This window comes from Dryobates pubescens, chromosome Z (genome assembly GCF_014839835.1).
Source record: "Dryobates pubescens isolate bDryPub1 chromosome Z, bDryPub1.pri, whole genome shotgun sequence".
Taxonomy (NCBI): Eukaryota; Metazoa; Chordata; class Aves; order Piciformes; family Picidae; genus Dryobates; species Dryobates pubescens.
In genome coordinates this window covers 114,890,646-114,913,421 of record NC_071657.1, presented here as the reverse complement: position 1 = coordinate 114,913,421, position 22,776 = coordinate 114,890,646, and the positions used below count along the sequence as shown (strand labels likewise).

Sequence of the window (22,776 nt, the reverse complement as noted above, 5' to 3'; positions counted from 1 at the left end):
ACATTGTCTTTTTGCTATATATATTGAAGTTCTGTTTCTAAGAAGTATAAACAAGGAAATTTTTTTGAGTAAAAAGCTCAAATTATAGACTTTTGAGAAAAAAAGGAAGGGAAAAGAAAATTTTAAAAATGGTATTAGTCTCACCCTTTAATGTTCTGGAAATGAGCTTATGTGCACATAGTGATTCTGTGATTCTAAAGAAAGAATCAAGTCAGTATTAAAAATGTCTTGGTCCACATCACTGGCTTGCCCCCTCTAATGCAAATCATCTTGCAAGACCAAACTTTGTCAGACTCCAGAGGTCAATAAACAATACGAATTTTAGGACTTTTAAAATGTCTACAATATAATCAAAATTAAATTTCAAATCCTTTACTACAGATATATGATAATGATTGTTCAGATTTTTAATCAACACTTGAGCAATTGGCAATTTAGTTAGGAAAGATCACATGTAGTTTCATATCCCTGCTATGTGTGTCTAATGGTTTTTGTTTTATCTGAAGGTAGAGAAATTTCATGTAAGACCTGTTTGCATTACATTTAAGGAATAGAAATACATTTTCTTTATTTTTCTGGGCAATTTGCAAGACTACTAACAAACAGCAGAAAGATACTGTGCAGCTATTAAGAAATCAGAGTTTGACATAATTATCTAACTGTATATTACATGATTACATTCTGTATCAAACAGTAAAATTTACTGCTGTGAAAGATTCAATTACAGTACTATTTCTTTCTTAACTGCCTTTAACTAGGATGTCACTGAAGCAAGCAGTGGCTTTAAAAAGGAACTAAACAAGTTTATAGGGAGTCAAGACACACAACTGTGAAGGGTGTAGGAAATGCTTAATTTTATGTGGGAACATGAGAACCCAAGTAGTAAATGTTCTTGCATGATTTTGGCAACAGCTTACACCAAGGGGTCAACATGGAATCATAGAATCATAGAATCACCTGAGTCTGAAGAGACCTCTGAAGGTCATCTTGTTCAACCATGTTGCGCCCTTGAGATAGTAGAGTTTTCAGTATGCAGGGAAATATGAAGGAGCAATAACAGAACCCTTACTTTGGACTTCCAGAGGGCAAACTTCAGCTTGTTTAAGCAACTTATTCAGAAAGTACCCTGGGTAGCAGCCCTTAAGAACAAAGGGGTCCAGGACAGTTGGATCTACTTCAAACAGAAGCTCTTGAAGGCACAGGAGCAGACTGTGCCCACATGCTGAAAGATGAGCCAGTGGAGAAGGCAACCAGCCTGGATGGGCAAGCAGCCCTTGAAGGAATTAAGGGAGAAAAAGAGGGTATATCACCTTTGGAAAGGGGAGAGGCAACTAAAGATATGTTTAAGGATGTTGTTAGATCATGTAGGAGAAAAATTAGAGAGGCAAAAGCCCAGGTTGGTCACTTCTGTAAAGGACAATGAAAAGCATTTTTATAACTATATTAATGCTAAAAAGGAGCAAGAAGAAACTCCACTCTTTATTGGACCTGGAGGGGAACATTGTAACTAAAGATGAGGAAAAGGCTGAGGTACTAAACACCTTCTTTACCTCCACTTTCAACAGTAAGGCAGGAGGACTTCAGGATGACTGCCCTCCTGAAGTGGTAGATGGGGTCAGGGAACAGTGCAGTGCTCCTGAAATCCATGAGGAACTAGTTAGGGACTTGCTGAGCCACTTGGATATTCTCAAGTCCATGGGACCAGCTGGCAGATGAGATGGCCAAGCCACTCTCTATCATTTTCCATCAGTCCTGGCTCACTGGAGAGGTCCCAGATGACTTGAAGCTGGCCAGCGTGGTGCCCATCCACAAGAAGGGCCAGAAGGAGGAGCCAGGGAATTACAGACCTGTTAGCCTGACCTCAGTGCCAGGAAAAATTATGCAGCAGATCATCTTGGGGGCAATCACTGCGCACGTGAAGGATGGTCAAGGGATCAGGCCCAGCCAACATGGATCTAGGAAGGGCAGGTCCTGCCTGACCAACCTGATCTCCTATGATCAGGTGACCCCCCTGGTGGATGTGGAGAAGGCTGTGGATGTAGTCACTAGTGGCGTCTCCCCAGGGATCAGTGCTGGGCCCCATCCTGTTCAATATCTTTACTGATGATCTACATGAGGGCACTGAGTCAGTCATCAATAAATTTGCAGATGACACAAAGTTGGGAGCAGGTGTTGATCTGTTAGAAGATAGAAGGGCTCTGCAGAGGGACCTTGACAGGCTGGACAGATGGGTGGAGTCCAACATGATGTCATTCATCAAGTCCAAGTGTCAGGTGCTGCACTTTGGCCACAATAACCCTGTGCAGTGCTACAGGCTGGGGTCGAAGTGGCTAGAGAGCAGCCAGGCAGAAAGGGACTTGGGGGTACTGGTTGATAGGAGGCGGAACATGAGGCAGCAGTGTGCCCAGGTGGCCAAGAAGGCCAATGGCATCCTGGCCTGCATCAAGAGTAGTGTGGCCAGCAGGAGCAGGGAAGTCATTCTGCCCCTGTACTCAGCACTGGTTAGGCCACACCTTGAGGACTGTGTCCAGTTCTGGGCTACTCAATTTAAGGACATTGAGACTCCTGAACATGTCCAGAGAAGGGCAATAGGCTGGTGAGAGGCCTAAAACACAAGCCCAATGAGAAGAGGCTGAGGGAGCTGGGGTTTTTTAGCCTGTAGAAGAGGAGGCTCAGGGGAGTCCTTATTGCTGCCTACAACTACCTGAAGGGAGGTTGTAGCCAGGTGGGGGTTGGTCTCTTCTCCCAGGCAACCAGCACCAGAACAAGAGGACACAGTCTCAAGATGCACCAGGGGAGGTTTAGGCTTGAGGTGAGGAGAAAGTTCTTCACAGAAAGAGTTGTTGGCCTTTGGAATGTGCTGCCCAGGGAGGTGGTGGAGTCACCGCTCCTGGAGGTGTTCAAAAAGGGATTGGACGTGGTACTTGGTGCCATGGTTTAGTAGTCATGAGGTGTTGGGTGACAGGTTGGACTTGATGATCTTTGAGATCTTTTCCAACCTTATTGATTCTGTGACTCTATAAACTCCCTGCAGTGAGAGGGACATGGTCAATTAGATCAGGTTTCCCAGGGCCCCATTGAGCCTCATCTTGACTATCTCCAGGGGTGTGGTTTCAACCATATCTTTGGGCAACCTGATCCAGTGCTCAATCATGATCATTATAAAGAACTTTTTCCTAACATCCAACATAAGTCTACTCTTCTCTAATTTAAAACCATTGCACCTCATCCCACCTCTTCAGGAGCAGACCCAGGCACCATGGAGATACTGTTGCACAGGCTTCATATGGACCCAATCCAATGTTACTCTTTTTCTATTGTTTTACCTCATTTGCAGGAATTGCGCTGCTTCCTCCTTACCCTGTGATCTGTGAATGTCTCAGTGTCATATGGAAAGACAACACTAGAAAAAAATTTTGACAGTTTCATGAGGAAGACTCAGTCTTCTAGACACTTTTATACCACCTTTTTCTCTTCTGTGAAACAAAGGAAAATGGAAACAGTCTCGGGTTTGGGTAATCAAATTCTACCTTACAATGAGGAACCTAAGAAGAAGAGTTGCTTTGAACAGAGAGGTGCCAGGCACTATGCTTCAGTGTCTTCCACTTAAATGAATCCTACCATATTGAGTCTGAGAATGAGCTCATTACAGTCCAATTAGGCTGGCATAATGATGTGATCACTTACAAACCTAGTGCTTTAACAGAAAAAAACTTCAATGGAATTTCTGGGGAAATAAATACAATAGTCCTAAATGTGTGGATGGCTTTTATTACACTAATACTACACAGAATAACAGGGGTTGGAACTGATGTCTGGGGATTATCTAGTTCAAACCCTTTAGTAAAGCAGGATCACCTAGATCCAGGGTCACAATGTTTGGAGGAGTTTGAAATCTCTCCTGAGAAGCAGACTCCACAGCCTCTCTCAGCACCCTGTTTGAGTACTCCACTACACTCAAAGGAAAGACCTTTTACCTCGTATTTAGGTGGAACATCCTGTGTTCCAGACCGTTACCCCTTGTCCTGTCACTGGGCACAATTGAAAAGAGACTGGGTCAATCCAATTGACTCCTGTTCTTTAGACATTTATAAGTATTGATCCATTTCATCTTTGTTTCCTGCTTTCTGTTTCTGTTTTTCACTACACAGCCAACTAATCATGAGAATAGTATTTTTTCTTGATGAAAGGTAACTTATTTCTCAACACTACCTACACTAAAACTTTTTAATTTGATTCCAGACATTTCTCCTTATTCACTTCCTTTCAAAGATTATGCTGCCAAATCCCTCTTCTCTCTCATGTTTTGATCTGGAAAACATCCCTAACTGCCTTCCTTCCCTTACTCAGAAAAATTATAACCTAACACTGATCCAATAAAACAACTGCATAATTTCAACACATGAAATCTCTTTCTCTTTTTATTTTTTGTATCCTTTTGCAGTCACCCATTGCAGAGCTTCCAGGTTTCTGTTACTGAATGCTATGTTGCCTGTCTGCAGATATGGACACTCAATTTTCTAGTTATTTCTTCCTCTACCATATCAGCTTTCCTTTTGTCATAGCTTTCTTTATATTGCCAGAGGAATACTAGGTGTGTGAGGTTATTCTGGGAGGTAGAGCTAAACCCTGAATATGCTCTAGTACATGAGTGTAGGGCGTGAGTTTGGGTTTGTAATATGTGTGATTTTGGGGTATTGTTGCATAGCACCACCACTCTCTGCTTATGAACACATGCCTACTTTTGCATCAGTTCTCAACTCCTAAATTCTCCTTTTCCAATAAGGACCTTGTGATTTCTGCTTGAGAACTCCTACCTTGTAAGACAGTTCTTTCCAATATTATTACCTTTCTGGCCTTACTCCTATCCTGTGACTATCCTCCTTACTAATGGACCTTATCTATATAGAGAGTCTTTCTGCATTTCAGAAGTCTTTAAAACACCAGATAACTACTTAGTCAGAAAAACAAATGGAGTTACAACTGTCTGCCATGTGTCAGTAAATATAACGATCTCTTCTTGCCTGCAAAACACAAAAAGTGAAAATTTTAAAATCTTCTAGGTCTGTTGAAAGATAGGTTTCAGTCAAGATAATAATTGTGTAATGCTCTATGTTTTATTTGTAAATCATATTTTCATTTCTCATGGGAGATGTTGCCGCAAAAAAGATTTTTGCCTTCTCATGTCTGACTCAGACCCTCCAGGCAGCTCATAGTCCAGTCAAATATGACACAATTTAACTGATGCTGTAATATTGGCTTTGATTTGAATTTTTGAATTTTTTACTTTTTTATTTTTGGCCTAAGGTTACATGTAGGCAAGGATTTCATGGTTCCTCAGAGCAAAATATTTAACACAGAGACAGGTTGTCTTTTAAGTTTTATCTGTCTTAGGACATGTGCAATGGGAAGGGGTAGAGACAAGCCTTGGAGCAGAGTTTGGACCCCTCCCATGGAAATAGAGAGCACCATGTGTTGCCGTTTTAGCCTGAACGGGTAGGAGAGACAATGATGGGAAGAATCTGAGCACATGAAACCTGTTGATGATTCTTCTCCTGAATCATCCTGAGATGGAGAAAAGTGCTGGAGGCAGGTTGTAACAGGAACCAGCTGTGATTTCAAACACTTACTGAAACGAACCTCCTCCAGCATAGCCCTGTGATGGAGTTTGGGGATCATGGAGATCTCTGCGGAATGATGGTGACTGACTGAGTCAGCAGACAATGAAGATTTTTAAGACTTGCCTGTATTTCATTAGAAAGTGGAGCAAAATTAGCACATTCTCTGGGAAATAGTTTGTATTGATGAACCAGCTTTTTCTGTAAGATGAATACTCTGATGACAGTTTTGATCAGCTCTATTTTTAGCATCAAGGGATCTTGTGCTGCTTCTCTGTCATATCCACTCTGGTCCTCGATGCAGGAATTGTCATCTTTAGACATATTTGCACATTGCCTGCAACACTGGCTGCAGGCCATAAAATACAGCATAAGTAGGCATAGAAATGAAGAGACCAAAGGTGTTTTCATTTCTATGCCTATCTAATTGATGGCCCCTTTAACTGATGCTGTCAGAAACTGATACTGTCACATCAGAGATCAGTCCCAAGCAAGTAAACCATACACAACATTCCTGATTATTTTTGATGTTGCTAGCACAGAAATATACTACAGCGTTGCAAATGTACATAGTTTGTGCCCAAACAAAGTATACTCACAAGTGCTGGCATTGCTCTCTTATCTTTTGTGGTGAGGCCAATTTGAATTTAAATTTAGCTGACTCCTTCCAATTTATTTTTCCTTTTAATTTCCTCTTTTCATATAGGGGAAATTATGATCTTATGAAGCTGACATTAAAGGATCAAACAATATCGAACAACCTAAAGAAAATCTTAAGCAAAAGTCATTGTGAATTAGGTGTTTGTTAAACTGACAACACAAGCCTTTGTAAATCTGATATTGTTCTTATGTAAACTCATGAATGGAGATTTTCTCAAATAAATTACTTAATAACATCAGAGAGTCATTGCCTGTGTAAATATATCCCAGGGGCGCATACTAAGATTCCTGAATTTAAATGTTCAATAGAACTTCATATTTGTCACCTTTACTAACGAGTTTTTCCTTATGAAATCATTATTAGCATGAAAAAGTTAAATTTTGTATCTAATTTCTTGAATTAATGCTGTTTGAAGACCCTAAGGGTTTGAAAGTTCTTTCATTGGAATTCATCATTTACATAATTTTCACAGCTCCAACCCTTTGCTCTCAACTATGAATGCACATTGTGATTTTTTTATGCATGAGGGCTGCAACATCTATTTTTCTCTACACAAAACGATTAATAGAGGAATAACAGGTAATAAATGTTTTTAATCTTTAATGTTACAATAAAAGTGAAGTGCCACATTTCATGCTTTCACAACCACACTGCCTACTGAATGAAGCCTTTCTGTTTCCTCACTATGAATATATTTGATTAGAAAAGGAAAAACAATTGAGTTATTTGAGATCAGTGGAGCTTTCCATCATTTCCTGCTTGAGATCCTTGCAAGTGCATAGAGCATGGCCAGATTTTTAAGCAGAATAGACAGTATTTTCTCAGCTCTACATTATCACAGTTCAGCCATGATTTATGAAATAGATGTTTACCTGATATATTTATTTTTGTTGTTAATATAGCTTATTATATTAAAGTGTTATTATTTTTATAAACCCAGACTTTGAGGACCAATACAACACAGCCTTTGACCAAAATATCTCTTGATGTTAAAACCCCTCTTCTGTCCACTGTTTCTAATCATAGTTTTTATTACTGCAGGTCATTGTGAACTCATGGGCATATGGTAGGCATAATACAAAAACATAACACAAACCCAGATCTGAAAAACACTATCCAATTAGTAGCAAAGGTAGGCCTGTTAAGTCTAAAGAACCTAAAACACCTAAAGATAGATGCTTTAGGTTCAGCATAAGTGCTGAAATGGAAACATGACAGTATTTCTAAGAGATAAACTATACTTTAGCTCTGTGTCAAGGCCAAATTTGTTCCACCACACCAGCTTCCATACAGTGGTTTGCCACAGAGTATAAATCAATTTTACATGGTAGACACATCCCCTGGTCCCCAGTTTTACAACAGTAGTGGTAGTAGTAGTCCTGTCTATCTACAGTGAAAAAACTAAGATAAATGATGCATTCCATCTTGTGGCAAACTTTTGATTAGGATTCAGAGTGAGATTAAGATTTTGCTTTTAGGATACACTTTTCATCCAGTTGCAGCTATCTAACAAGCTATTGCACTCAATGTAAATTGCACCAACACTGCTGACTGCCTCTTACCTGGGTGTAATGGGAACTTACACATCTATCTGAATTACTTCCACATTTTTAACATTTAAAGTCTAAATCTGGAGCCAAATGTAACCCTTTGATTCATTTGCCCACCCATCCGTCTCTAGCGCTATTTGTGAATCCAGTGTCATATTCTCATAGAATAAATGAATTAACACCACCTTCTTACCCCAGGCACTTGAAGTAGTTTGTTCTATTCCAATGCAAAATGGAGAAGCAACTCTGTAATTTTTAAGCTGAATACATTTTAGTTTGCACTGCTAAATGCGGAACAGTATAGTGAATACTGGTGGTCTTATTTTAGCCACTCTGTTGTGCCTCAGATTTCCTGCAATCTTGTTCACAGATTCTGTATACATACATTTTTGTTCTTCTTTCTCCAGTTACAAAGTGTCTAGAAAGAGTTTCTAGGTGTATTATGTATTTTCCAACTGTTTTCCAATAGAAACTTCAAGTTATATTATGTATTAATGTTGCTGTTTGTCTCACCCAGGGATAGTACCAAAGAAATTCAGGGACTGGGGCAGGGGATGGACAGTCTTGAAAATATTGTTGACTATTAAACACAGATGTGTACAATTTTTTAGTACATCTACTTGATATAGAAACAGGTTTAAATCAAATACTGCAGCAAAATTGAACCCATGAAACCTTGTAAGTCTGTCTTCTGACCATCCGTATTTTCTTTATAGACCTTGTCTCACATTTTCTCTCTGGACAAATCACTTTGCCTGTCATAACAGGGGAACTCCAATGTGTGTAATTACCTGTGTACAGTTCTGCATTTCCTACAAACCATGTTAGTTGCTCAAAAATATGTGAAACTGTCAGAATTAGCCACACTAAAGTTACTCATTCTGGACTCCAACAGAACAATCTCAGAACAGCTTGTTGGAAGGCCTGGCACTTAAATACAATTAAATTTGATGATGGCTTGTAATGTGCATGTCAGAAGGAGGTCAGTCATTTGAGGCTGCTCACTACCAACCCTCCCTTTCCAGGAGCCAAATCGCTACACAGATGCTCATAGAGGCATGTTATTGCCATAATGCCAACTTATTTTCCAGGTTAAAATGGGTTTTTGCAATTGATCCAAACATATACTAAGCCACTGGAAAACTTTATGACGGAGTGCTATGTGGCTCATGAATGCCAAAATTCAACTGGCTCCAAATTATGAAGGATTTTGAGCTATATGCTAGGGCTTATCTCTCAATGTTGTAAATGCAGGATTATAAAATAGGCATTAAATGATTCCATACATTTTGGGTTATTTTTTACTTTTTCATGGTCATTTCCAATAGCCACCCCCTGCAAAGCAGCACTTACTGAAGATTCCCACTGATTACTGTGGGCTCTGGATGCAGCCATTGGAAAACCTGCACTTGACATCCGTCACCCTGCTGAGATTCTAACCAATGTTCTCACTCTGTGCTGATGTGCTCTTCAGATATAATTGTTTGTCTTTGATTTTCAGTATCTCTTAGTAACTTCAGCACTCTCCTTTATTCATTCCAGTGACAACAGTCAAAAAAATGAAAAAAAAAGCACTTATAAAATGCTAATTAAAACATGAAACTCAAACCTTCATGCCATAATAAGTTTTGACTAATTATAAATAAAATCTATCTGATTTTAAGATTTAAAATAGCACACTGGTGCCCTGTAAACCCAGGCTATGAAAAACATGACTAATGGTAGCAGGACAATGGCAACTACATATTTTCAGGTGTTTGTCTGTTCTAGCTTGAATAACCCAGGGATACATTCTACTCCACTAATTTAGGGGTGTGAACATAAGTTGCTTCTATCCATCTCTCTATCAGATCTTGAAGACACTCCATGCCTGTGTTTTCCTGAATCATTTGCAGCTTTTTCTAAAGTGGGTATTAGACATCAGATTGGGGGAAAAAAAGTGTATTTCATAAAAAAATTATCTCAGTGTTGTAGCTTTCCTTTATGCACACCACTATCTTGTGATTTCACTTCTAAGAAATACAGAGTTCTCAGAGACATTTTACTTGTCATTGTAAGAATTGTATCCTAATTTGGAAGAGGACTTTCAAGAATATTTTTTTTTCTGTGTTGTTCTGCTGCAAACTTTGACTCTCTTTCCATTAATTAGTGTGCACACTAAACTTGCCTGTGTAATTTATTGTCAGCGCTGTGATTTTTATTTTATGACATACATTTTCTTTTGTTCAGAAAAGAGAAGATTGACTTTCAAGAAAGATTCTTTTTATTCTTATCCCATTTTATGTTGATAGTACACAAGCTCATATTGTTGCAAGTTTTTTTGTTGATTTGAATTGCTATAGCAGGTGCTCAGTGTGTAGAATGAGCTTGTACATTAATTAAAGACAGGAAAACTCAAGTTATTTCACTTAATAAGTTAACTGACTTGATCAGAGTCTGGCAGAGTCTGGCAGAGGGAAGAATTTCTGACAATCATTGGCTCTTTAATTTAGCAGAAAATATATATAACAAGATCCAGGCAATGGGAGATAAAGCATAAAAAATGCAGATGTAGAAATAATATTCAGAGTGTAATTAACCATTGCGACTTCCCTATGGATGTGGTAGATTCTTTGCTGACTGCAAGTTTGAAGTATTAAAAATCTTCTGACAACACTGCATTGTTCAAATAGAATTTAATATCTAGGCTGAAATTCCTGATATGTACTGTATAAAAGAGCAAACAAGTAGTTTTATAACAAGCCTTGTTGGATTTCACTTACATTTATAGGAGAATCCTGCCAATTCCCTCACAGTCTCCATCAGATCTTCCACATAGCTAGGCCACACTCTTCTACTTTATCTGCAAGGCCTCTATAGAAGTTTTGATTTGCATCCCTGTAATGGATTATAGGTCCCTATAGGACCAATAATAGTAACATACAATAGAATGATTAGGCTAAAATGTGCATGTACCTGCAGTATTATGCAGTACAAAGACACAAATGCCTTCTCCTAAACAGCCTAATTTTGACAAAGAATGGTCCATACTCCAATAGATCGATTAAAATTAGAGTATCAATGTGTATTTGCTTCCTAGATGTAAAGAATTTAGTGATAACAGTCTCTACTCATGACAAAACCAGTGGAGTGTTTTCATCATACACTTTAGGAGTGGGATTCAGGTCAGCAGATTAGACATTTACATTGAACCCGTTTTCAAGTTATGCCAAAATATTCTTCATATAGTCAACAGAGAAATGTTGCCAGAGAGAGGTCTTGCCTATTTAATTTACAGGTTTATATCAAAGTCCTGGACCAGAATCAACTTCTGAAACAGGCTGCTTCTTTTCTTTAACTGTGTAATGATTTGAAGAGATTAAGCCCCTAACTTAGGTAACTACTTACTTTTCAGCAAAATGCTTTATAGTAGATCTCTGATGTACTTCAAAAACTACAACTTCCCATTTATGTTTTGCTCACTTAATACCTGTGAGTGTTCCCTAACCATACTCTAGCCTTCCCTTTCATAGAATCATAGAATTGTTTTGATCAGACCTTTAAGACCTTTAAGATCATCAAGTCCAATTGTCAACCTAACAACACCATAGCCATTAAATTGGGTCCCAAAGTGCCATGTCTACACATTTTTTTAACACCTCCAGGGCTGATGATACCGCCACATCCCTGGGCAGCCTATTCCAATGCCATATCACTCTTTTGGTAAAGATTTTGTTTCCTAATGTCCAATCTAGACCTCCACTTGCATAATTTGAGGCCATTTCCTCTCCATTACTTGATATTAGGGAAAAGAGCCCAACCACCACCTGACTAATACCTTCTTTTAGGTAGTTGTAGAGAGCAACTACATTCTTCTTAGGTAAGGTGGTTCTTTTAAAAATCTTGGAATGAATTGTTAGACTAATTGTAGGCCTCTCAGGACAATCATCTTCAATTCTCTTTAGAGCCAAAGGAAAAAGAAAGTTTTTTCTAAGGCATGATTCATCTCCTGTAATGTACTGCTATATATGAATTGCATTGTGATTATGCCTATTTTTCCCTATAATTGCAAATTCCAACCTAACAAAATTAGGTAGAGTTTAGATACTGAGAGTAGATGTTTGAGACTAGGTCAGATGAACCCTCCAAAACTTCTTATGCTGAGCATCCTCATCTGGTCAAACTAACAAGGATGAAACAGAACCAGACATAACTCAGTAACATTTCAGAATACATCTCAGAATAGCAGCAAATTAGTTCTTGATTGTATTACATGCATCATTTATTTACCGTTTTAATTCAGGGGAAAAAATACTTGTGTTACACAATAGTAAAAAAAAAACCAGGAAATAAATTTTGAACACACTGTACAGAACATTTGTCTTGAATAAAACTTTAATATTAAAATAACACATCATATGTGAAGCACCGTCAGTATTTCTAGTGTTCAGAACTCCAACATGCTAATTATGCTTTGGAGAGCTGTGATGGTTAAACCCACACACATCAACAAAAGCTCAGCTTAACCTAGTCGGAGAAGCAAATGAAGCTGTATTTTACAAGCAATAATGGAATGTAATGAATATGTACAGAGTATACAGTATTTACAATATTATACAGGTATTTACAAAAGAAGAAACAGCACATAAATCCTCCTTGGGCAGGGGATTCCACCTTCCCTCTCCTCCAACTTCTCCCCACCATTTTTCCTCTGGTTAATTAGAAGAAAAGAGGAAAGGAGAAAATGTTAGAAGGATTTTTAGTTAGCTCAAAAGCATTGTTAGTAAGTCAGTAATGCTTATCTCAAGTTCTGCTGATAAGCGGTCTCTCTCTGTCCAGGAGAGCCAGCATGCCAGCAGAAAGAGACGGAGTGAGACAAGAATGTAAGATCGTAAAACTACATCCCACTCATCTGACCAATGAAATTTGTTCAGAATTATCTTTCTTATTTTCCTTTTTACACACAACTATTCAGCTAGAGAATCTGCAGCTATCTTTTCTTAAAGGCACAGCCTAAACTATCACAAGAGCATGTATGGCATTTGGGTACTTAAGTGACATTTTAATTGATCGAATGTTAGGAACCTACATCCCACCCCACTTACTGAAAAAGTGCTTCTAGGGTTCAGATCCTGGAAAAGTTCTAGGTTATAGGTATAACAACAAATAGATGAGGACAAAGGGAAAAGATGTTATCCATAAGGTTATACAGCTGCTTTTCTTTGTGAGAGAACAGGACTTTTAAGTGAACAATCAATTTGGAAGAGAATGTCAAAGCTTCCAAGTATAGCTTTCTTCTTCAATAAGGAATAAAAGATGGGAAAAGTGTAGGCATTGCAGAGCATGCTGTTTAGAGCCATGGGTATTGAGACTGTTCTGACACAACTGAGAGAAAGTGGATGCAAGAGGGTGAAAACAACAGATAAGTCCTAGGATGAACATTATCACTCATTGTCCTTTACTGTGGAAGAGGTCCAAGGTATGACTGTCTCACCTTATTGCAAATTTAAAATCTTTCACTACATGTGTCTTGAAAGCAAATTAATTCAGTTCAACTTTGTAATTCTGAATGGGTTATCAGGAGTAAGTGGCTTCGACTTTTAGTCTTTATACAGCTGCAGAGCGAAAACTTCCTAAGGATAGGATCTACTAACACAATATGAAACCCAGCTATGAGTTTCTGTGTTGGTTTGACTGTTGAAACTATCTTTTGATGTTATCAGATTCATACCTTATCATGCTACAAAGCAACACCATGTAGCATCTCTTGGCAATGTTCATGTACTTGTTAATAAAGGTTCCAATGTACTCAGGGAAATTCATAATGGGATATAAGGTGCAGGCTTCAGCTTTTACTGACTTTTTTACTATAATTACTTATACTAGTTTAGGAGGATGCAGCTGAAGAATTTTAACCAAGAATCAAGATGCATGCCTAATTTAACTTTGACTAAATTTGACTAAACCTTAAGTAAATTTGGTATGGCTGCAACACGATCTAATAAATTTAACTTGCACCAAGTCTTTTGCTTTCTACAGTTTGTGATTCTCCATAAACATATTGTCATCCTGAACTTCATTAACTTTTTTTAAATTTTGATTGATTTTATCTATTAGAGAAATTGTTTGGTAATGGTCCATGTGTTTTTATCCTTTCAAAGAGGAAAGTTGTTGTATTTATATGGTTTTGAAATGTTGAATTAGTCCCACAGATTTTACATAGAACATTCTGAAACACAAAAATCTTTGAGATAACAAAACATTAGCAAGAAGGTAACAAATTGGAGATAAAAAAAATTAAATTATTTTCCTCACAGCAACATATTTTGTACCACAGAATCGCCAGATAGTTGATGTTGGAAGAGAGCTCTGGAGATCATCTAGTTCAAATGCCCTACTCAAAGCAGAATCAAATAGTATAAATTGTCCAAAATTATGTGCAGACATGTTCCAGAGGTGAAGACCCCACAGCCTCTCTGGACAACCTGTTCCAGTGTCTGGTGGCCCTCAGAGTAAAAAAGTTTAAATGGAATATCCTGTATTTCAATGTGGGCCCATGGCCTCTTCCTCTGTCACTGGGCACCACCAAGAAAGGTCTAGTTCCTCTCCATTGACTATTTATATACACTGATGCCATCTCCCTGAGACTTCTACTCTCTAGACTAAAGAATTCTAGCTGTGTTGTCCTCTCCCTATTCAATAGATGATCCACTCTCTCAAGCATGTTTATGGCCCTTTGTTGGACCTTCTCTAGTATGTTTGTGCCTGTCTTGTACTGGGAAACAGAGCTGTGCACAGAACTCCACAAGTGTCTCCCCAAGCCTGAGCAAAGCAGAAGGACGACCTCCCTTGACCTTCTGGACATGCTCTGCCTATGTGTGGCCTTGTTTGCCATCAGAGTGCACCTCTGGCTTGAGGTCAACTTGGAGTCTCTAACAGGCCCACAAGTCCTTCTTTTCCAAGATGGTTTCCAATCATTTGAATCTCATCATGTACTAGTATCTGGAATTATTCCTCCTCCTGTGAAGACTTTTGTATTTCCCTTCATAGCCTTCACAAGGTCCATGTTAGCCCATTTCTCCAGTCTGTTGAGGTTCCTCTGAACAGTAGCATAACTATCTAGTGTATCCATCACTATTCTCAGCTTTGTAGTACCTGCAAACTTGTTGAGGGTGCTCTATGTCCCATTACCCAGGTAATTAATTAAAGTGATACACATTACTGGCCACAATATTAACCTTGAGGTTCCCTATAAGTGACTGGCCTCCAGCTGAACTTTGTGTTCTGGATCATAACCCACAGAAGCTGACAGTTCAGCTAGTTGGTGCTCTACCTCCTTGTCCTCTAATCTAGCCAGTATTTCATCAGTTTGTATATGAGCATGTTATGGGAAACACTGTCAAAAGCCATATTGAAGCTGAGATAAACAATGTCCACTTCTCTCTCCTCACTGGGTTAGTAATTTCTCTGTAGAAGGCTTTCTGGTTAGTGAAAAACAAAGGTCAAGCTTTTCTCACTCCGGCTTCCCTGTGGTCTCAGGGACCTAGAATCCCTGAAGGCTGATCTTACCAGTAAAGTGTGAAGAAGACATTGAGTACCGCGGCCTTTTCCATCTCCTTTGTCATCAGACACCCTACCACATTCAGTAGCAGTATTCCTTTTACTGGGGATGTACTTCTAGGAATAGCAACTTCAGGTTTCATGACAGTTTTGTTCAGATGTCCCAAAAGTACTTCTGTAGCCTGGGATTGTCAGGTGGTCTTCGGTAATAGATGGGACTTGATGATCTCTGAAGTCTTTTCCAACTTTGTTGATTCTGTGATTCTGTGATTGCTGCCTGGGTTAGAACATAGAGTCATAGTAGCCTGGAGCTTCCCCATTCAAAAATATTAACCAGATTAGACGAAAACCCTCTTCACCAGCTTCAATCATACCACTGTTCTTACATACTCATTTTAACATTTTTTTAGTAAGCTCAATGTTTTCCAAATACCTGTGCTCCTTTGTTTCAAACCTGGCACTGAAAATTGTACCTTCTACTTGAATACATTGAATTTATCAACTTTACCAAACTTTATATATATCCATGCATAGAAAATAGGCTTTCCACTAATTGATATTATGATCAGGATCAGAATCTTGTCTTTGGAGCACTGTCAATTTACAGAAACAATAAAAATTATGAAAATTATTTCTACTTAAATGTGACAATATATGAGGTGTACATTTCAGTAATGTGGTTTGGCTGTTTTTTCTTTCACTTATGACAGGTTGGATTGATGATCTTTGAGGTCTCTTCCAACCTTGGTGATTCTGTGATTCTGTGATTCATTTCTTCTGTCTGATTTCTGTCTCCTTCAAGTATACAGAACTATGGTTACTCACTCTTTTTTGTTGAGATTTTTAGTTAGTGTAGAGATACTTCTGTTTTGTCATTGGCAACAACCATAACTGGATTTATTGAGTTACATAACCCTAAAAGGATTCACTTTTGAGAAAGAAAAGATCCTCAACTAGTATAAACCACCATGTTTCATTGAAGTGTGTTGTGCCAGACTTGCATTGGCTAAATATTTGGCTCCAAAAGTTTCTTCTGAAGTGAAGGAACTTATTGTCATTCCTGTGGAATGTGAAATATTGCACTCATGCCATAATATTCTATGTAGAAGCAAGACAAGAATTTTCCTTGTCATGAGGGTGTTACAAAAGACAGAGACCATGCTTTTTAAGACTTACAATGTTGTTACAGAACAGTCACTTCTCTAACATAAGGGAAAATAATGACTGAATAATTTTCAGCAAACTGGAAGAGTATTCCTGCTCTCCCACAGAAGTCCAAAGATAATACAGAAAATGGAGGCCAGTAATGACAACTTGTTTCCTTCTGCACTGCTTGAGCTTAAAAGGTGTAATTTTCCTGTCATATAAAAAAATATATGAATGACAACAAGACAACACATAGTTCAGCACCCTACTTACTGTTGACCTTAAGTATGAATTGCCAGTTGAGGAGGAGACAGTTATGTGTCTTCTCTTCCCCTTAACCTTTCCTTACGTGAAACAATTCAGATTCCTTGTGCCCTTCACCATTCTGTGACTAAGTGATTCTGTGATTGTGTCACTGTTACTGTTATGGGGAGGAGGCATAATGAACTGAAATGTGCATCACACAACCACAATGGCAAAGGCAGAAAAAAAGGGAGGGATTAAATCTTCTTTGTTGCTGTAGGATGTGCTTAATGAATTGAAAACTTTTTAAACCAACACACAGTGACTTGTGTAGGCCTATGTAGATGTGTTTTGTTTTGTTTTCTAGTAGAGGGTTTGAAAAATGATCTTTCTGAGTGAACATAAAATAGGTTAAATGAAGTCAAAATGTCACTCCTCTAAAGATGCAGAGACTTTCATCTGTTACAGTACCTTTTTCGTAGTGGTCTTGTGCAGGATTGCTGTGATATTCACTTCACCAAACTGAAATTAAAACACATGGTTTTGTTGTAGAAATAGCAGACATCTTGCCAGAACTCTTTATTCAGTGCCAGGTGAATTAAATGAGTCTAAAAGCAATAAACTGTAATCATTGAAATGAACAAGAGTATGTTTCAGAGATTCATTTTCAGAGATTAAGTCTAGCTTCAAACATGAAGTATGACTTTAGATGAAGTATGACTTTTAGTATTCTCTTCATACTGTACCAAAGGCACAATAAATTAAGGAAGTTATTATGGTCTATAAAATCATTGTAAATGTAATACGTCTCTGTTGATAGAAATGATGAGCAATATTTCTGCCTTTTGTAAGTTGAACTAGAGAAGGTTTTTATGTTTCATTTGTGAAGAGACTGTTAAGACATAACTTCCAGGGGATGTCATCAAACAAATTTAGGAGCTTTCACATAAAAAAAAAGAAGGTCAGCAGAGTTTGTCAGTTGAATTTTGTAAGGATTACAGAGAGGTAGGTATAGTTTTGGCATTGAGCATTAGAAACTTTGGGGATTTACCTACATTAGGTGCCTAGAAAGAATTTTAATAGTTGGCTTTTAGAAGAAGGGACACAAAACGTTGATGATGCCAGGTAGAAGGCATGGAGTTGAGGTGAATACAAGGGCCAGCTTCTGAGCAGCTCCTATGTAGAAGAAAATGCTAAAAATATAGTTCACAAATTTTCCTTCAAAACCAATGCAATGTTAAAAAGATGTCTTCAATAAAACCAGAGAGAATTCACAATTAATAATGTACCATTTGTCCAGGCACTGGTATGAACCCCTGTCACAGTATAACCAAGGTTGGAAGAGACCTCAAAGATCATCAAGCCCAACCTGTCACCACAGACCTCATGACTAGACCATGGCACCAAGTGCTACATCCAATCCCCTCTTGAACACCTCCAGGGACGGTGACTCCACCACCTCCCTGGGCAGCCCATTCCAATGGCTAATGACTCTAATGAAAGGAACCACCTCGAGCCTAAACTTCCCCTCCTGGTGCAGCTTGAGACTATGTCTTCTTGTTTTGATGCTGGTTGCTAGAGAGAAGAGACCAACCGCTGCCTGGCTACAATCACCTTTCAGGTAGTTGTAGAGTTGTCACTGCTAGTTGCAAAGATCTTAAGCCTCTATGTATTCATATTGCTTTTTCAAGCATTCTGGACATGCAAGTGAAGCAAAGCTACACTGTTACATTTTAAATTGATATACATCAGCATTAAACCAGTCATTAGTATGAGGGGAACCAGGAGAAGACACGCAAGACATCAACTATTCAGCATACAGGGAGACGATTTTTCCACATTTCCATTTTTAATATAAAAATCAGTGTCTGCGAGCACACACATACACACCCACACATACAGATGCTTTGTATGAATCCTTCAGCTCTGAGCATATTTGAAAGCAATATCATGCAGATATAGTCCAAATACTTAGTCCAATTCTCTGTACAAAGTCATTATTGCAAATAGACCACCTTTTGTATTTGATAAGTAGAGGGCCAGAAAAATATGCTGTCATCTTCTGACTAATAGGTATTCATGGTAGGATTTTCAGGCCTTTCAGATTTTGCCTGTTGATTTTTTTAAGAAAAAAATTTGTCTAAAATTAAGTACCTTCCATAATTTTAGCTATCCTATATTGCACTAAGATCAACAGGTTCCATTTGTGTTCATATATTTTATGATTTTTTAAAAATTATTTTAGATGCTGAACAAATACTTCTCTGCAGTACAGAGAAATTAGTTCTGCAGCTGCTAACCAGTCTTAATATAGCCTGGCATAGAACTGGAAAATAACAAAACTATACCTTTTAAAAGGGATGCTTTATAATCCTGCAGGGGAAAACAAACTCTTTGAGTGCACTCTCAGCAAGTTGAGGGCACCCTCAGCAAGTTTGCTGATGACACCAAGCTGTGTGGTGCAGCAGACATGCTGGAGGGAAGGGATGCCATCCAGAGGGACCTTGACAGGCTGGAGAGGTGGGCACAAGCCAACCTCATGAGGTTCAACAAGACCAAGCGCAGGGTCCTGCAACCCCAGGCACAAATACAGGCTGGGCAGTGACTGACTGGAAAGCAGCCCAGAGGAGAGAGACTTGGGGGTGCTGGTGGACGAGACGCTCTCAATGCGCACTTGCAGCCTGGAAAGCCAATCAGATCCTGGGCTGCATCAAGAGAAGTGTGGCCAGCAGGTCAAGGGAGGTGATTCTCCCCTTCTACTCAGCTCTGGTGAGACCCCACCTGGAGTACTGCGTCCAGTTCTGGAGCCCCTATTACAAGAGGGATATGGATGTGCTGGAATGTGTCCAGAGAAGGGCCATGAGGATGATCAGAGGGCTGGAGCACCTCTCCTATGAGGACAGACTGAGGGAGTTGGGGCTGTTCAGTCTGGAGAAGAGAAGGCTCCGAGGTGATCTAATTGTGGCTTTCCAGTATCTGAAGGGGGCCTACAAGAAGGCTGAGGAGGGACTTCTTAGGATATCAGGTAGTGATAGGACTAGGGGGAATGGAATGAAGCTGGAGGTGGGGAGATTCAGGCTGGACGTGAGGAGGAAGTTCTTCACCATGAGAGTGGTGAAGCCCTGGAATGGGTTGTCCAGGGAGGTGGCTGGGGCGCCGTCCCTGGAGGTGTTTAAGACCAGGCTGGATGAGGCTCTGGCCAGCCTGATCTAGTGTGGGATGTCCCTGCCCATGGCAGGGGAGTTGGAACTAGATGATCCTTCTGGTCCCTTCCAACCCTGACTGATGCTATGTTACTATGAAACAAACACAAAACATTTAAAATTATCTGTAATAAAGAAATAGATATAATAATCTTCTAACACTCAAATTTCTTTACAAGTTTATTTGTATTTAATGCACAAGATGCATATTGCTTTTCAGTTTTTTAATAGAAAGTATTAACATGTATTTCTGGTGCTGTGGAAGAACATTCATGAAGATGTATCTTTCTGTGCCTATTTGTATGAAATATTTGTGGTCCTGCCGTGAATCACAAACCCCAGAAATTAAATTTTGAACACATGTTTTCTAATAGCCTCTCTTTAATAATGCATCTGTGTTCCTAATCAATGTGAGTGAAATGTTTTCATAATTTAATAATAAAGTGAGTATGTTCAGAATTTCGAACAGGTGAGGATAAATCATGTTTGCCTGTGAATAACAGCTTTTATCATTTACTCAGTGGGATCATAATGTATTCTTTCAGTCTGCACCAAAGGTAGTAGCAGGAAGCTATTTTATAGATTTTTTGGTAATCTGAGCTGATGTTATACCTGTTACAGGACACTTCCAATAAAATAGAAACACAGCAGGATGAAAAAAGATACAAATGGGTTTTTTATACCAGTCAATAAAAGCATGACTCTGTAGTAATAGAAAATTTGTTCATGAATTGTGAAGTACCACTGGCTCAGTTGGTAAGGTATTAAAATAATTCATGTCCTGCCATTGTAACTTTTTCTTACAATTGTACTTTTAATTTGCTGTCTCATTTTCATTGTAAATGAGAAAAGGTAAGTCAAGTACATTTATGGACCATATCATTGAAGTAGTTTACTGAACTGTCTTTATTTTGTAAGAAGGAAATCTAGCACATGTGTACGCATGAAATTACTTCCAATGACACAAAGTCATGTTTTAGAGGTTGCATTTTAATGATACAAAATATGTTTTGTTTGAGATTCCATGTCTACTTGAACAAAGCCACAGAATCACTTCCAAATATGTTAACAAGTCTAGGCTGCTACCTGCAGGCTAGTGCATGTCAGAAGAATCATTTTGGCTCTTTGTTGAAACTCTGCAGATTTCAGGGGTAGTCCCAATAGGCATGAAGGTTGTCACCTGGGCTCAGCTTGCAGGCCAAAGTCAGTAATTTGGAAAAAAAGCATTACAGATATGGAAATTATGTGTGTGCACCAGATCTTGACCCCAGTTAAGATACACAAATCGGGAGTCATCCCAGAATGAGTAGAAATTATTTTGCTTTATGGTTATGGCCCATAGGCTGTGATTCTTATCAGTCTGTGTCTTAAAATTCTTTTAAATTGAGAAATTAAGATTAAATACATTGAGGACAAATAGGTATATCCATACTGCATCTGTTTGGAGAAAATTTTTCTATCTGTAATTCTCTCAGTTTTGGTAAATAGCTGTTTTGGCACATTGTGTTGTTCAACCTCCATCTTTTTAACTGTGGATTTTCATGCTTCTTTAATATCTGAGGGACATCATTCTACTGATTTTGTTTCATCACATTTTTTTCCTGAATAGGAAATTCTGGTTGTTATAAACATGTACATTTAAAGCACATGATGTAGTGTACATGTAGTCTATAAGGGAATATTCTTTTTACCTTCCATGGGGGAAAAGAAAAAAAAAAATCAAGAGTGGCATAAATTTTGCATCTTAGATCTCATTTCCTCTTTAGAATATAAATCTTGTGTGAAGGAAATAGAGTCTCCATTATCTCTTAAAGATGAAACAGCTTCTAATATGGATAATCTGCATTCCCTCTGTCATGATCCTGGGGGATAGGTTAATAAATAATGAACTAAATGTCATATTTTGAAGTCTCTTAGTTCATGGTAAGGCAGCTTTCTTACATGTTTATTAAATTTCAATCTTCATTAGACAAGGTTAGTGGAGAAATTAAGTCCCTCTTGTATTGATTTAGTAATGTAGAGCTATAAAATAAATTAAAAGCTGATATATTTTTACCCTTTTTTAATCATCTGTAGGTCTATCCTTGATCCTGACTGTTCCAGGTGCACTATCTGTGACTGAAACAACTGAAACACTTGGCAAAATTATTTTGGCATTGTTCATTATAAAGCTTGAGAAAAGGAAAAAAAATAATGAAATTATTTGGTTTATTTGAAGAGCAGGTATCAGCCTGAGGTGTTGCCAAACAAATCAGGCAAAACTCTTTACATATAGAAAGTTCTTACATAAGGCAAACTACCCAGGACCTTGAGGTCTATCTGGATCCCATATAAAAGGAAGTATGTGATCTCTGGCCTTGTCAACAATTCACTTAATCTCTATGCTCAACTGTATCATTGGGGGTCACCTTTTTTAACTCCTCTTCTGTACCCAGGACCTAACCTAAGTTCAAGTAGAAGAATTCATGTTAACTTGATGTTTACTTCTTAACTTTCCCAGAAGTAGTTTAACAATCTAACATAAGAACGAAAATAAGTGGTTTGGGAATTCAGAAGTAATTTATGGACTAGTAAAACCCACCAACTGGACATACTGCTATTTGGAGGGTTTCTTCCAAATGGCTCAAACAAATTGAGCAGAGCTTGGGTTTCTAGGCATTATCTCCAAATGTAATGCCAAAAAGTTTGCAGTACAGGTCTCTCGACACTGACACCAATGTTTGTGATAATATTCATGTATTCACCACTCTCTGAAGAGTTTAAAACTTACCTTATGCTTCCTCCTGTTGAGAGCTCTCACGTGCAGTCCATCTCCC

The 22,776-nt window shown here is 38.5% G+C and overlaps 1 protein-coding gene across 1 annotated transcript in view; it reads left to right on the top strand.

Annotated features, from left to right (window-relative positions):
- CELF2 (CUGBP Elav-like family member 2) overlaps window positions 1–22,776 on the top strand; it is a 464,286-nt gene that overhangs the window by 937 nt on the left and 440,573 nt on the right. The window lies entirely within an intron of this gene.